This window comes from Phyllobates terribilis, unplaced genomic scaffold (genome assembly GCF_046119375.1).
Source record: "Phyllobates terribilis strain yellow unplaced genomic scaffold, ASM4611937v1 Scaffold_9__5_contigs__length_417890890, whole genome shotgun sequence".
NCBI classification, from domain to species: Eukaryota; Metazoa; Chordata; class Amphibia; order Anura; family Dendrobatidae; genus Phyllobates; species Phyllobates terribilis.
In genome coordinates, this window is record NW_027362769.1 from 330569764 (window position 1) to 330584672 (window position 14909).

Sequence of the window (14909 nt, forward strand, 5' to 3'; positions counted from 1 at the left end):
CTAACGGATCATTACTGGACATGTGAACATCGCCTAAGAATTGTTTCCAGGAATAAGAACATAGTTAGTCTTACAATAATAGACCAGACTTAATGTCTAACAACCAAAACCCCAAAAGATGTTAATTATAAACTATGTATGGTTGATCCAGGGAACCAGTCTCATTGCTGTATTTGGAGGCAGGAAGGAATTTCACCTCTAATATGGGGCAGTTACCATTTGCCTCATGGGGATTTTGCCTTCCTCTGGTTCAACATTTAGGGTGTAGGCTGAACTCCATGGACTTAGGTCTTCCTTCCACCTTAAAAAGGTGTTGGTGTTTTTATATTACTTACAAAATAAAACAAATGTTACGTAACATGTTGTTTTAACCAATCTTGTATGGAATGGGATTTCTCCTCTTTTTTTTATAATTTTTTTAATATTACCATTGGGGGCTGCCATTTTACTTTGTAGGTGTGTAAGAGTCACTGCACGACACTTACAGTCTGCAAATACGGCAGTACTGGGGCATAGGAGACAGTGGTCAGGCGCCGACCATCTCCAACATTGCAGCCGCATCAGCTGTGAACTGGGCACGCCTCTGTGGGCTGCCGAATTCATAGTTGTAGGAGTGGCCCGACGCTATTGTATGATAGCCCAACGGTATCCCGCTGAGCTCCACTTATATTATATCGCCAGGACCTGTAGCCGGAAACTGTACTGTTCACTTCCGACATAACGGGTACTGTTGTTGTGAGCAGGAGGAGCTGCGGAGACCGGAGGAGATGTGGGGACCAGTGAAGATCATGGACAGGTGAAGCAGTGACGACAGCAGTGAAGATCGTGGACCGGAGGAGCAATGATGACAGCAGCACTGACAACAGCAGTGGCCGTGGCGGTGACTTCATCCTTTGGTAAGATAGAATGTAGCAGCCTTTTATGAGTATCAGGGCTGCGTCAGTGAAAGGAGAGGCAGGGAGTATCAGGAGGGAGAAGCATGGAGTATCAGGAGGGAGAAGCATGGAGTATCAGGAGGGAGAAGCATGCAGTATGGGGAAGAGAAGCATGGAATGTGATTGGTGGGAGAGGCATGGAATGTGATGGGGGAGAAACATTTAATTTGATGGGGGAGAGGCATGGAATATGATGGGGGGAGAGAGGCATGGAATATGATGGAAGAAAATGCATATAATGTGATGGGGGGAGAGGCATAGAATGTGATGGGGGAGAGGCATAGAATGTGATGGGGGGAGTCGCATGGAATGTGATGGGGGGGAGAGGCATGGAATGCGATGGGGATTTGCATGGAATGCGATGGGGGGAGAGGCATGGAATGCGATGGGGGGAGAGGCATGGAATGCGATGGGGGGGAGAGGCATGGAATGCGATGGGGGGGAGAGGCATGGAATGCGATGGGGGGGAGAGGCATGGAATGCGATGGGGGGGAGAGGCATGGAATGCGATGGGGGGGAGAGGCATGGAATGTGATGGGGGGGAGAGGCATGGAATGTGATGGGGGGAGAGGCATGGAATGTGATGGGGGGAGAGGCATGGAATGTGATGGGGGGGAGAGGCATGGAATGTGATGGGGGGGAGGCATGGAATGTGATGGGGGGAGAGGCATGGAATGTGATGGGGGGGAGAGGCATGGAATGTGATGGGGGGGAGAGGAATGGAATGTGATGGGGGAGAGGCATGGAATGTGATGGGGGGGGGGAGAGGCATGGAATGTGATGGGGGGGGGAGAGGCATGGAATGTGATGGGGGGGGAGAGGCATAGAATGTGATGGGGGGAGAGGCATAGAATGTGATGGGCGGGAGAGGCATGGAATGTGATGGGGGGGGAGGCATGGAATGTGATGGGGGGGAGAGGCATGGAATGTGATGGGGGGGAGAGGCATGGAATGTGATGGGGGGGAGAGGCATGGAATGTGATGGGGGGGAGAGGCATGGAATGTGATGGGGGAGAGAGAGGCATGGAATGTGATGGGGGGAGAGGCATGGAATGTGATGGGGGGAGAGGCATCTAATGTGATGGGGGGAGTCGCATCTAATGTGAGGAGGAGTGGTATGGAATGAGATGGGGAGGCATGGAATATAAAATGCCAGTCTTAATGAATTGGCCCAATGACCATCCACAATATGTAAACCAGGAACTCTGTATATAGTCTCAGTGTCCAGGTAATACCATGATCACCACTGGCATTATACACAGGAGCTCTGTACATAGTATACAGTGTAGTGTTAGTGTACATGTAATACACTGACTCAACAGTGAAATCTCAGGTTGAAGTCCTTCATCTTCGCTTTTCTCCTTCATCCAGCGCAGACTACCATCACTTCTTCCAACCAGGACTCGTCTCTGCATAAAATAACAGTTCTCTAGAGCACATTCCCCAACGTCTACACTATACAGCAGAATACAGACGTGCACCCACCATTAATATATAATTAGTTATTATGCAACCCACCATTTCAAATATAAATTGTAATCCACCACTGCATCCCCACTAACTGTAAATAGCCACTTTCCCCACCTAATAAAAATATAAATTAATTAAAACCTGTACTCTCCCCCCCCCCCAATTCATTACCAGACATCCTCAACTCTCACACTCTTCTGATTCAATAAATTTACATGCCCCCTCCACCCCAATTAATTTTGTCATGTCCTCTCTCTTCCATCCCCACTTCATCATCTTTTACTCTCCCCCACCCCCAATTCATCATTTGTTGTCCACCATACTCAATTCATTATCATTTGCTCTCCCTCTCCACCCTCAAGTCATCATTTGCTCCCTCCACCCCCACCTACAATTCATCATTTTCTGTCCCCGTCTCCCTTCAATTCATTGTTTGCGCTCCCCTATCCCCCACCTTCAATTCATCATTTGCATTCTGTTATGCACACGCCCGGGCTGAGCGGCGTGTGCGTGTGATTGTAGTGATTCCACTGGACCATGAACCGGAGAGTGCCTGGAGGGGCGTGACTAAGTATCTGGCCGATCCGACCAAGATGGCACGACGGCATACGACGCCAGTGCACCAGGGAGAAACCGGGCAGAGGGACCAGGTGCTACTCCAGGTCAAACTCCGGACACGGGGGTTGACCCACACAGGGATTACTGGATCAGGCTGGTTAGGCTGGCGCACAGACTGGAGGGTATAGGCAGGCACGACTGGTATGCAGGCAGGCGGGTAAAGGCAAGCGCAGCTAGAGTGCAGACAGGGAGGCACTAGCAGGTAGGAACACAGGCGGGATAGGACCCAGTACACACTGGGACTCAGGAACAATACAGGTAGAGGGGTACAGGCAAGCACAGCTAGAGTGCAGACAGGGAGGCACTAGCAGGTAGGAACACAGGCGGGATAGGACCCAGTACACACTGGGACTCAGGAACAGGCAGGTTAGGCTGGCACAGACTGGTGGATATAAGCAAACACGGCAGGTATGCAGATGGGTGGATACAGGCGAGTATGCAGGCAGGGAGGTACTGGCCGAAAGGACGGGCTGGAGCACAGAAAGGTTAAGACCCAGTACAGACTGGGTCACAGAACCGCAGATGCGGTAGACAACCACAGCAGAGAGGGAACGCCCGAAGCGGTGGGCAAGAACAGAGCAGGACAGGACTGCCGGAGCAGCGGGCAGAAGCAGGGCAGGACAGGACTGCCGGGGCAGCGGGCAGAAGCAGGGCAGGACAGGACTGCCGGAGCAGCGGGCAGAAGCAGGGCAGGACAGGACTGCCGGAGCAGCGGGCAGAAGCAGGGCAGGACAGGACTGCCGGAGCAGCGGGCAGAAGCAGGGCAGGACAGGACTGCCGGAGCAGCGGGCAGAAGCAGGGCAGGACTGCCGGAGCAGCGGGCAGAAGCAGGGCAGGACAGGACTGCCGGAGCAGCGGGCAGAAGCAGGGCAGGACAGGACTGCCGGAGCAGTGAGCAAGGAGTCAGAGCAGGCTAGAACCGCCGGAGCGGTAAGCAAAGGAGACAGAGCAGACTAGAACAGCCGGAGCGGTAAGCAAAGGAGACAGAGCAGACTAGAACCGCCGGAGCGGTGAGCAAAGGAGACAGAGCAGGCTAGAACCGCCGGAGCGGTGAGCAAAGGAGTCAGAGCAGGCTAGGCTGAGTAGGGGGGACAGGGCTCTGTTCACACGGAACAGACAGGAAGGGAAAGGCAGAGCCAGACACCCACAGGGTACTTGCAGTGAAGTAGCGAGTGGACCACAAACTCACAAACGGGAGTACAGAGACAACAAGCAGGAGTTAGGTACGAGTTCAGACTCTGCAGAAAAAGGAAGGGAACGGACATAGAGGCAAAACAGGTAAAGGATAGGAGAGAGTTCAGACTGGAACTGAGTGTACGGAGGAGACCGACACTGCAGCGGGATACAGGAGCGGGTCTGGGAATACGGCCCCCAGAGAGGCAGGACGAACAGGCAAGGAGCGAGTTCAGACAGGACAGACAAGATACAGGAGCGGGTCTAGGTAATCGGCCCCTAGAAGGCGAGAGGAACAGGCTAGGAGCGTGTTCAGACAGGTCAGACAAGATACAGGAACAGGTCTAGGTAATCGGCCCCTAGAAGGCAGGAGGAACAGGCTAGGAGCGTGTTCAGACAGGCCTGGAAATACAGCCTCCAGGATAGGCAGAAAAGAGAACACAGAACAGGACCTGGCACCTACAGAGTGCAAGCACACACTGAAAGAAACACTATGCTCAGGCAGGGATAGATGGGCGCAGCTGAGCTATATACCAGGTGACAGACAGCAATAGGCTGAGGACGCACAAGAGGTGTGACCCACAGCAGGTACAAAAAGCAGGAAGTGATCGGGCGCCGCCCTTAAGCAGCAGAAACAGACACAAACAGACAGCATGGAGGGAAGCCAGAGAGACATTCTGGACAGGAGATCAAGTGCACGCTCTTGCACAGTGGGAGATGGACCACTATGCAAGGACGCCGCCAGGTATGTTACAGTACCCCCCCCCTTACGCCCCCTCTTCTTCAGGCCTGCCAGAATCTTCCGCAGGGAATTCGAGGGCCAATTCTTCACTTCGAAGAGATCACTTCCACTGTCCACCGGAAAAACTGGTCTCCTCTGGGTAGCTAGGATGCTACCTCCCATCCAGCCACCCTTAGCAACAGACGAAACGGGTGGAGTACCAGGAACAGCACACAAGGAAGTCTCTCTCCACATATTTTCAGGTGGCACCCCAGAGGGTACAGGAGACAACTGGAAGTCCTCCACCGGGTTGGAGGGGGACAGAGACTTGGGGGTAATCTCTGCTTCGAGGTACATCTTGTCAAGCTCACAGGAAGAAATAGACGGGTTATCAGGTACATAATGAGGAAAAGTCACTGTCTCTTTGTTTTCTGGTGGTACCCCGGAGGATTCAGGAAACAACTGGAGGTCCTCCGCCGGGTCAGAAGAGTGCAGAGGCTCAGAGAAAACATCTGCTTCAGAGTACACTAGGTCGGACTCACTGGATGAAGCAGGCGAGGTATCGGGTACCGAGTATAGGAAAGTCTCTGTCCATTCTCCACCAGGTGGCACCCCGAAGGGTTCTGGAGACAACTGGCGGTCCTCCGCCTGGTCAGAGGGGTGTAGAGACTCACGGGTAACCTCTGCTTCAGAGTACACTAGGTCGGACTCACTGGACGAAGCAAGCGAGGTATCAGATCCAGGATATAGGAAAGTCTCTGTCCATTTACCACCAGGTGGCACCCCGAAGGGTTCTGGAGACAACTGGAGGTCCTCCGCCTGGTCAGAGGAGTGTAGAGACTCGGGAGTAACCACTGCTTCAGAGTACACTAGGTTGGACTCACTGGACGAAGCGAGCGAGGTATCAGGTACAGAGTATAGGAGAGTCTCTGTCCTTTCGCTACCAGGTAGCACCCCGAAGGGTTCAGGAGACAACTGGAGGTCCTCCGCCTGGTCGGAGGGGTGTAGAGACTCGGGAGTAACCTCTGCTTCGGAGTACACTAGGTTGGACTCACTGGACGAAGCGAGCGAGGTATCAGGTACAGAGTATAGGAGAGTCTCTGTCCTTTCGCTACCAGGTAGCACCCCGAAGGGTTCAGGAGACAACTGGAGGTCCTCCGCCTGGTCGGAGGGGTGTAGAGACTCGGGGGTAACTACCACTTTGGGGTACCCATTGTCAGGCTCACAGGACGAAGCGGACAAAGTATCGAGTACCGGGTGTAGAGAATTCTCTCTCCATTTGTCATCGAGTGGTATCCCGGAGGATTCAGGAGGCAACAGGGGGTCCTCCGCCAGGTAGTAGAGGTGCACAGACTCTGAGGTAACCACAGCTTTGGAGCATGCTTGGACATGCACACCGGTTAAAGTGGGTGAAGCATCTGATGCCGGGTGCAGGAAGTTCTCCTGTGTGGAGTCTGGATGGGCAGAAGTCTCTTCGGGCAGGAGAACTGGTGCACTACCCACGCACATTACCCGTTGGGGCTTCTCCGGGATACAGGGAGATGAAGCTTCAGTAGGGACTTCAAGGTTGGGGTCAGGAGGTCTCAGGGAGGACAGACCCTGGCGTGACGGCTTGCCTCTACGTCTAGCACGTCTGGACTGCCTCTTGAGGTTAGGAGAAGTATTCCGGAAAGCGTAGTCACCCTGTGAGGATTCTGGGTGGGCAGTAGTCTCATTGGGCTGGAGGACTATTGCGCTACCCACACACATTACCCATTGGGGCTGCTCCGGGATATTGGGAAGTGAAGCTTCAGCAGGAGCCTCCGGGTTAGGATCATCGAAGACCATTAGAAAGGCCACCAGGAAGGCCATTAGGTCCAGGAGGATCGGATCCTGTGTTTCATATAGGGGGTTGATCCATTCCAAGGCATCACCCGCCAGGTAAGACATAATGAATGCCACCTTAACCCGATCGGTGGGAAAACATAGAGGGTAGAACTTGAAGTGTAGCATGCATTGCTCCACAAATGCACGACTTTGTCTAGAATCCCCATAATAACGTAGCGGATCCGCGGGAACGAGAGCAGATAGATCCATCTGGACGGGTGCGTAATTCGCCTGGAACTCAGCTAAAGGAAAAAAAAAAAAAATTTATTTATTTATTTTAATGCATGTATTCGCTGGAAACTTCTCAGAGAGCGAAGGCCGTGGGGCTCAACGGGAACCATGGCCTGAGCATGCTGTTATGCACACGCCCGGGCTGAGCGGCGTGTGCGTGTGATTGTAGTGATTCCACTGGACCATGAACCGGAGAGTGCCTGGAGGGGCGTGACTAAGTATCTGGCCGATCCGACCACGATGGCACGACGGCATACGACGCCAGTGCACCAGGGAGAAACCGGGCAGAGGGACCAGGTGCTACTCCAGGTCAAACTCCGGACACGGGGGTTGACCCACACAGGGATTACTGGATCAGGCTGGTTAGGCTGGCGCACAGACTGGAGGGTATAGGCAGGCACGACTGGTATGCAGGCAGGCGGGTAAAGGCAAGCGCAGCTAGAGTGCAGACAGGGAGGCACTAGCAGGTAGGAACACAGGCGGGATAGGACCCAGTACACACTGGGACTCAGGAACAGGCAGGTTAGGCTGGCACAGACTGGTGGATATAAGCAAACACGGCAGGTATGCAGATGGGTGGATACAGGCGAGTATGCAGGCAGGGAGGTACTGGCCGAAAGGACGGGCTGGAGCACAGAAAGGTTAAGACCCAGTACAGACTGGGTCACAGAACCGCAGATGCGGTAGACAACCACAGCAGAGAGGGAACGCCCGAAGCGGTGGGCAAGAACAGAGCAGGACAGGACTGCCGGAGCAGCGGGCAGAAGCAGGGCAGGACAGGACTGCCGGAGCAGCGGGCAGAAGCAGGGCAGGACAGGACTGCCGGAGCAGCGGGCAGAAGCAGGGCAGGACAGGACTGCCGGAGCAGCGGGCAGAAGCAGGGCAGGACAGGACTGCCGGAGCAGCGGGCAGAAGCAGGGCAGGACAGGACTGCCGGAGCAGCGGGCAGAAGCAGGGCAGGACAGGACTGCCGGAGCAGCGGGCAGAAGCAGGGCAGGACAGGACTGCCGGAGCAGCGGGCAGAAGCAGGGCAGGACTGCCGGAGCAGCGGGCAGAAGCAGGGCAGGACAGGACTGCCGGAGCAGCGGGCAGAAGCAGGGCAGGACAGGACTGCCGGAGCAGTGAGCAAGGAGTCAGAGCAGGCTAGAACCGCCGGAGCGGTAAGCAAAGGAGACAGAGCAGACTAGAACCGCCGGAGCGGTAAGCAAAGGAGACAGAGCAGACTAGAACCGCCGGAGCGGTGAGCAAAGGAGACAGAGCAGGCTAGAACCGCCGGAGCGGTGAGCAAAGGAGTCAGAGCAGGCTAGGCTGAGTAGGGGGGACAGGGCTCTGTTCACACGGAACAGACAGGAAGGGAAAGGCAGAGCCAGACACCCACAGGGTACTTGCAGTGAAGTAGCGAGTGGACCACAAACTCACAAACGGGAGTACAGAGACAACAAGCAGGAGTTAGGTACGAGTTCAGACTCTGCAGAAAAAGGAAGGGAACGGACATAGAGGCAAAACAGGTAAAGGATAGGAGAGAGTTCAGACTGGAACTGAGTGTACGGAGGAGACCGACACTGCAGCGGGATACAGGAGCGGGTCTGGGAATACGGCCGCCAGAGAGGCAGGACGAACAGGCAAGGAGCGAGTTCAGACAGGACAGACAAGATACAGGAGCGGGTCTAGGTAATCGGCCCCTAGAAGGCGAGAGGAACAGGCTAGGAGCGTGTTCAGACAGGTCAGACAAGATACAGGAACAGGTCTAGGTAATCGGCCCCTAGAAGGCAGGAGGAACAGGCTAGGAGCGTGTTCAGACAGGCCTGGAAATACAGCCTCCAGGATAGGCAGAAAAGAGAACACAGAACAGGACCTGGCACCTACAGAGTGCAAGCACACACTGAAAGAAACACTATGCTCAGGCAGGGATAGATGGGCGCAGCTGAGCTATATACCAGGTGACAGACAGCAATAGGCTGAGGACGCACAAGAGGTGTGACCCACAGCAGGTACAAAAAGCAGGAAGTGATCGGGCGCCGCCCTTAAGCAGCAGAAACAGACACAAACAGACAGCATGGAGGGAAGCCAGAGAGACATTCTGGACAGGAGATCAAGTGCACGCTCTTGCACAGTGGGAGATGGACCACTATGCAAGGACGCCGCCAGGTATGTTACACATTCCTCCACCCTCAATTCATTATTTGCTCCCCCCTCCACTCCCAATTTGTCATTTCTCTCCCCCCTCCCAATTCATCATTTGCCCCCCCCACTCCCAATTCGTCATTTGCGCTCATCACCCCTTACTCCCATATCATTTGCTCTCCCCACCCCCCAATCCCAATTCATTAGCTCTCCCCACCCCCAATCCCAGTTCATCATGTGCTCTCCCCACCCCCAATCCCAGTTCGTGTGCTCTCCCCACCCCCTACTTCAGCATGCGCTCACCCCCCTCTCCCAGTTTATCATATGTTCTCCCCACCCCCAATCCCAGTTCATCATGTGCTCTCCTCACCCTCCACTCCATCATTTGCTCTACCCACACTCCCAGTTAATCATGTGCTACCCCCCCCCCACCCTACCAAGACCATATAATCAATTATATTAAAAGAAAAGAGTTTTTCATACCTCTCATACGACCCCCTGCAGGCACAGCTCCGCTTCTGGACTGACATCCTGGCACTCGAAGCAGGCGAGTACGAGGTGACGTCACCGCGTGCGCGCTGTCTCCAGCGGGTCACTGAAGAGGTGGAGGGGCTCCTTTGGCGCTGCACAGCTGTTCAGTTTTGACGGCAGTGAGAGCTCCAAGGCTCCCTGCACCGAGATGTACGCCACGCTCCGGCACCCAATACCCTGGGACCCAGTGAGTAGAATCACAAGAGGGGGGGCCCGGGCCCGGGCCCAAGCCCCCGCTCTTTACTTCTGTCCACCAGGCCCCATACTACAGTAAGAGCAGTAATGCCCTGATGGCAAACCTGGCCAGAGGCAATGATAAACTAATGATTTGGCCCCTTCTTGCTCAGGATCAGTGAGAATCCCCTGGTGATGCATATCCCAACACTCTTTCTGATATTATTAATCATTAAATCGTTAATCCTAAAACAAGTCACCCAATAAGATTTCCATTTGGCTCAATCATTTATTCTGCATCTGATCACGGCAGACAAAAAAATAAAACAATGCAACAGGAAAAATCCCTACCATAAAAGCCTCCATATACATTATTAGAAGACATTGCTGATAACTAACTATGAACAGATGCAGCATTATAACAAGGAATAACTGTAATTATAATGCGATGTTGATGGCAAAGGCCTCAACTTATAATTTTAACAGAGGCTCCACCTTCAACAAAGAAGATAACATGTAGGGGTTCGGTGAAGGAAGCAGTGAAGGTGTATAAGTGTCTGATGGGGTCCCTTAGCTCATAGAAGGACAAACGGCCAGTCTCGTAATCTAAGAAGACTCCAAGTTTAGGACATTTTGACTTTACATCAAGGGAAAAAAAAAAACAGAGTTGTGAATAACATCATATGCTTCATCAGACAAAGATAAAAAACAAGTTTTAGCATTAAATCTAGCATCACAGTTATATCCTTCCCTATTTACACTGGGATAGGACATCCCGACTTCACATTCTCCTATCTGGTTCCACTCTACCTCCCAGTAATGTCTTCCTGAGGAGAGGCCACATCTGCTTAAAACATAGGCGTAATCCATAAATCTTACTGGTGATTCTGGTCTATCCTGTTCTTCTGAAGCTGTTGCCATTTTCAGATCTTCAGATATCTTTATAAAGTGATAAGCAGTGTCCACATCCAGCAATACGCCCGGAAATTGGATCCCGAGTTCTGATGTAACATTGGTGACAATATCCCTCATGGATCGGTATAAGGTCAATGAGATCAGAGCCTCATCCAGTTCCTCACCAGAATTGACATCTCCACCTTCTCCCATTGTGTCCTCATCACCTCCATATCCTGTAATATCACTTTCTTTTTAAGAGTTGTATTGGGTCAGTAACACGACAAATCTCCTCCTTGTCATGCATTTTCTTGGAAAGCTCTTGCTCCTTTACTTCCAACTCCTTGATCCGATGAGATATCTTGGACACAACCTTCTTCTCCTGCCTGTAGAGTCTACAGTGTAGACCTTGTTCAGTGCTTTAGCTTCTGCCATTTCCAGTTGCTTCCTAATGTCCATAAATATCTTGCTGATGTTCTCCTCCTTATCAGAGGCTTTCTGATGGATAGCCCTCATATGATCCTGCAGATTTTGGACTCTGGTGTGAGTTTTAGCTTTTTGCGGGTGTAGATCATTCAGATATTTCCTCAGTTTCTCCTTCCTCTTCTCAAAAGCCTCATCTAGAAGTTCCATCTGGTGACCCCAGTGTTCTCCAACCAAACAGCAAGACACACAGACAAGCCGCGTCCTTCAGGCAGTAATACTCCAGAAGCTTCTTGTGGAGAGAACATTTTTGGTGCCAATTGAGCGAGTGGGATCTATTAATACGTGATCCATCGTTTTATTGTGGACCGTCAGGTGTTTGCCACACAGAGAGTTCTCGCACTGTAGACATGTTCCTACAGCTAGGGTGGGGGCATCACAGTAAGCACAAAAGATTTGGGGGGGCTCCTCGATATCGGGCTGAACAGATAAGAAACGCTCCACTATATTCGACAGCTTCCTGTTCTTCTCCAGGGCTGGACTATCTAGATCAGTGGTTCTTAACCTTGTTTGAGGTACCGAACCCACCAGTTTCAAATGCACATTCACCGAACCCTTCTTTAGTGATAAATCAAATATCATTTTTTTCCAAATTCAAGACATAGGTATATGTTTTTTTACTGGTACACAAAATGAACCGTGCATGAACATCACCTTGATCAAAGAACAAAACCAACACAGTGCATGAACTCAACAAATTACATACCTGCAAATCTGTGTCTTCTGCTGTTGTTTATGAGAGACCAGTTCAGATATGCATGGCTTCACCTTGGCAAGTGCTACTCTCATGTCATTTTCACAGCAAAGTCTGTTCCTTTTCTTTGTTTTTATGTCCAGCATCCTCAAAAAGGATTGTTCGCAGAGATATGTTGTAACAAATGGTATAAAAAATTCCAGGGCTTTCTTATCAATAATTGGGTACTTTTCCAACTGTCGACACCAAAACGTTGAGAGTGTTGTTGTTCTGAAGAGTTGCTGTTGAACCTGGCTCTGCTGAATTTCAATGATTTCGTCGAGGTATTCATAATTGACATCTGTTGTCTCAACAGCAAACGTGAATGGCTGTCTCACCCATGCTGGATATGACTCTTTTGTAGGGAAATATCCGTCGAGAGACTTTGCAAGCTCATCTAAGTGCGTGGCAATTGTTTGCTTCAGTTCCATGGATACAGAAATGTCTCCGATTCCAGACACATCTTCGATCTTACTTACACAGTCGTCCAGAAGGGGAAAGTTTGCGAAGTTATTGTTCTCTGTTCGTCGCTTCCATAACGGTAGTTTTTTTTTTTTTTAAAAGCCTTCAGGTTTTCTTCTGCTTCCATGATGTTGACTCCACCACCCTGCATCTGCTGATTGAGATGATTTAGAGCTGCAAATATATCAGCCATGTACGCTAAAATGAGAATGAACTCAGGATTTTTGAAGCAATCTGCATGACAATGTTGGTGCTCTTGCAAAAACAGGGCTAATTCCACACGTATGGCAAAAACACGATTCAGCACCTGTCCCCGGGATAACCACCGAACATTAGAATGGTACAGGAGTACCTCGAATTCAGAGCCTATTTCTTTACACAGCTCACTGAAGATGCGGTGCCTCAGAACACTATTTCGCACATAGTTCACACATTCCACTAGCTTTTAATACTTCTGCCATTTTTGGAGGCAAGGTTTTTGTTGCCAACGCATGCCTGTGCAGAATACAATGCGTAACAATGATGTGTGGTGCATCGGCTTTTACTAGCGCACCAAAACCAGACTATCTTCCCAGCATGACTGGAGCTCCGTCCGCACAAACTGCAGAAACCATATCCCATGAAAGATTGTGGTCTCTGAGGAAGTCATCCACAAGCTTCTTCACATCGGCTGCCTTAGTTGTTGTTGTAAGAGGCTTACAAAATAAAAACTCTTCTTTTATCATGTTGTCTTTCACATAGCGCACGAAAACAGCAAGCTGGCTTAGATTAGAAACGTCTGTGGTCTCGTCGAGTTGAAGGCTGAATTTTGCCGGACTTTAAATTAGATCTGCGACTACTTGAGCCAAGATTTACTCATGCACTCTATTCTGTCACTGATGGTGTCATTTGAAAGAGGAATTTGGGATAATTTACCTTCGGCCGCTGTTCTGAGTATCAGATTCGCCATCTTTAACGCTGCTGGTTTTATGAGTGTTTCACCGATGGTGTGCGGCTTGCCCTGCTTTGCGATCAGGTAAGCAACTTTGTACGATGCGGTGAGGATCGGTTTGTTCACGGGTACAAATCCAAGAGCAGGCAGAGTGGCCCTTTCATCGAATCTGGCTCTTTTCACCTTGAATTCAGCAAGCGTTGTGTTCTTGTATTCCCCATCTCCATGCAGCTTCAAGAAGTGTTCCTTCAGTTTTGCAGGTGCGAGACTCGAGTTGCTCAACTTGGCATTGCAAATCATGCAGATAGGACGCTGACTCCCATCACGTTCCGTCATACATGTGAATCCATGTTGTACATATTCGTCCGACCACTTTCTTTTTTTGCTCGACATAGTTAGTATGGATTAAAATATTAAGAAAGAAACCACACAACGTACGACTACGACAGTCACACGGTGACTACTCAGCACACTAAATTCCCCGCAGCACTGATTGGCCAATTAATGTAACGTGATCATCTGCAGCAAGTGATGGCCAAGCGGGGCGTGTCATCACGAATTTACTTAATGAGTCGGGTGTGTCTTGACCTCCGTGGCGGAGGCTCCGCCGAACCCCTGAGACTGACTCACCGAACCCCATGGGTTCGCTAGAACCCCGGTTAAGAACCACTGATCTAGATATTCTGCTCTGCACTCCGGACAGGTATATACTCCAGTTGCCTCCTGTATATCCAGAACTCTCACAATACAGAAGCGGCAGAAGTTGTGTCCACAGCTCAGGGATACGGGATATGTATAGGTGTTCAGGCAGATGGAGCAGTTCAGCTCATCCCTCAAGTCAGCAGAAGCCATTGTAGCGTGAAAGAGCCACAAAGCAGAGACTAAAAAGTTTCTTGATCTGAGAAGGCTAGAGACTACTTCTCATCTAAAGCTGTGTAGGGTCCAGGCTAGAATACTCCTCACCTAAAGCTCTGCAGTGCTCAGGCTAGACTACTCCTCACCTAAAGCTCTGTTGGGTCCAGGCTAGACTACTCCTCACCTAAAGCTCTGCAGTGCTCAGGCTAGACTACTCCTCACCTAAAGCTCTGTAGGGTCCAGGCTAGTCTACTCCTCACCTAAAGCTCTGTAGGGTCCGGGCTAGACTACTCCTCACCTAAAGCTCTGTAGGGTCCAGGCTAGACTACTCCTCACCTAAAGCTCTGTAGGGTCCGGGCTAGACTACTCCTCACCTAAAGCTCTGTAGGGTCCGGGCTAGACTATTCCTCACCTATAGCTCTGTAGGGTCCAGCCTAGACTACTCCTCACCTAAAGCTCTGTAGGGTCCAGGCTAGCCTACTTCTCACCTATAGCTCTGTAGGGTCCAGGCTAGACTACTCCTCACCTATAGCTCTGTAGGGTCCAGCCTAGACTACTCCTCACCTATAGCTCTGTAGGGTCCGGGCTAGACTACTCCTCACCTAAAGCTCTGTAGGGTCCAGCCTAGACTACTCACCTATAGCTCTGTAGGGTCCAGCCTAGACTACTCCTCACCTATAGCTCTGTAGGGTCCAGCCTGGAAATTAC

At 51.2% G+C, this 14909-nt stretch overlaps 1 protein-coding gene and 1 pseudogene across 1 annotated transcript in view; both read right to left on the reverse strand.

Annotated features, from left to right (window-relative positions):
- The window catches only part of LOC141162170 (acyl-coenzyme A synthetase ACSM3, mitochondrial-like), a 52659-nt gene that overhangs the window by 21230 nt on the left and 16520 nt on the right, over positions 1 to 14909 (reverse strand). The gene's annotated exons all lie outside the window — the stretch shown is intronic.
- On the reverse strand, positions 10310 to 14474 carry LOC141162171 (E3 ubiquitin/ISG15 ligase TRIM25-like; annotated as a pseudogene).